The 2,147-nt window shown below is 55.0% G+C and overlaps 1 gene segment (V, D, J or C); it reads right to left on the bottom strand.

The window, feature by feature from the left end:
* LOC102772381 overlaps positions 1-2,147 on the bottom strand; it is a 6,099-nt gene that overhangs the window by 3,120 nt on the left and 832 nt on the right.

Here is a 2,147-nt window from a genome sequence, read left to right as displayed (position 1 = left end):
CGTGGGGGCCCTGGGAGGAAGCACCTGCTGAGACAGCACATCACTGAGCACAGGGCCCAGCCACAGGCCCAGGCTCCTATTAGTTAAGGTCCTTAATGTGCAGCTGCATTGGGACCACAGGGCAGTACCACAGCGCACCCTGCTTGTGGCAGCACACACCTGCCCTTGGCCCAAAGCCCTGAGAGCCCAGCTGCACCTGCAGCTCAGAGGGGACTGTCTCTGGCCACACATCCTGGCCTGGTCCCAGGGCCTGTGACTCTGATGCCCTGGAGCCACCCTGCAGCGCCTCCCTCCCAGGAGGAGTCCCGTCTGTGGGCGGCGCCATCATGGACACACAGGACAGACTGATTAGTGTCCCCTCCAGTGAAGATGGTGCCAAAGTCAGTGCACAGTGACCCTCATGTCCGACGTCACAGCCCAGGGACACCTTCCTCTGGTCACGAGGACTCACAGGGCTGCTCAGGGAATTTCCCGGGAACACACTCAGGGGCAAGGTCAAAGGAGGACTTTCCACCAGACCTTTCAGGTCCTGAGCTGCATGTGCAGGTTCACGGAGATCGGATGCGATGGACTTGGACACATCATGGCTCCTCAGGCCTCACAGTGGCCAGTGGAAGGTGTCACGGCTCCTTCATCAGGAACTGACTGTCTATCACATGTGCCCTGATCTGCATTTCTGGGTCCTGTGTTTCTTCTTAGGATTTTCGTCGGTGTCCTAACATTTGTTCATATTTTAAATAAGACTTTACTGACTGTACTTTCTGACTCGTCCTATTTTTGTGACAAATGTGAGATTGTGATGTGTGTGTAGATGCGGTGAAATTGTGGGCGGTTGACTGTGTGTTGTCATCTCAGAATGGATAGGAAACTGGTGGTGGTCCTGATTGTACAAGTGAAGGAGCAACAGGGCATCCTATATGCGTAGCTGTGAGGGCCATGGGTGACATGTTGGAGCAGAATAAAGGCTAGACCAGCCCATATGCCCTCAGACAATCATTTCCTTGTTTCCTTCCCTCACATCACAGTTTGCAATCCTGTGTTCATTCACACAGAGAATAAAACCCTTCCCTTTTCCTTCATGACCTCCGCCCAACCCCCTACCCAAGCTCCTCTGTGGGACTTGGGGCTCAAGAAATGAATATTATCTTTTATTGTTCCCATGGTGGACCTTAAGCGTGTATGAGTGTCATGGGACACCCAGTGACCTGACAGACTGTACGTTCAGTCGAGTGTGAGCAGTCGATTGTGGGCCTTGGGCTCGGCAGGTCATGTGCCCGAGGGGGGCGTCCTGGCTCCCACCCTCATTGTTGGCTCTTCACCCGCCTGCCCCTCCTGTCTGCTCTCTGGGACCCCACGAATATGGAGACTCACAGGTGGGAGGCCTGGTCATGGGTTCATTCATCCTTTATCTCATGTGTGAACTCCTCCCCGAGAGAATAAAGGAGAATGGAACAGGGTCATGGATGTGCATTGGGTAAGTTTTAACTATTAAGTGTGCTCCTAGTTTGGCCAGAAATGGCGCGCACACTCTGGATGAGAGGGGATTGCACGTGACTGGGTCACAGCTCTCTGACCTCAGGTGAGTTTGTGTCACTGTTTGGTCTGACAGGTGAGAACACAGAGGCACAGGGAGACGCCACATCTAGTCTCCATCCAGCTGATGGGCATGAACAGGCCTGAAGGTCAAAGGCTGCCTAGAAGCTGAGAACATGTGCTTTTAACAAGTTGTTCTCAAACTGGGGTGATTTGGCACCCTCAGGGGCTATTTGGAAACCTCAGGAGGTGTTCTCCTAAGTGAGAACCTAGAGAAGAGGAGCTACTGCATCTTCTGTGTGGAGCCCACAGGAAGCTTCCAGATGCCCCGCACGCGCGCAGAGCAGCCCCCTCCACAGGCCTCGCCCCCACCCCATTGTCAGACGTGCGGAGGCTCAGAAACCCTGTTCTGAACCACCCCGCCCCCAGGGAGTGACTGCACAGCACACAGGGCCCATCCATCAAGACACAGGGGGATCTGAGTGACAGAGAGGGGCTCAGAGCCTCCCGTCTCAGCACAGACTTTCCAACAGGGGGCAGCAGAGAGCACCCCCTGGTGGGGCAGGTGAAGGCAGCCCCAGGACCCAGGCTCTGGGGAGTTTTTGTCTCACTTC

Source organism: Myotis davidii, unplaced genomic scaffold (genome assembly GCF_000327345.1).
Source record: "Myotis davidii unplaced genomic scaffold, ASM32734v1 scaffold478, whole genome shotgun sequence".
NCBI classification, from domain to species: Eukaryota; Metazoa; Chordata; class Mammalia; order Chiroptera; family Vespertilionidae; genus Myotis; species Myotis davidii.
This window is presented reverse-complemented; position numbering and strand designations above follow the sequence as displayed.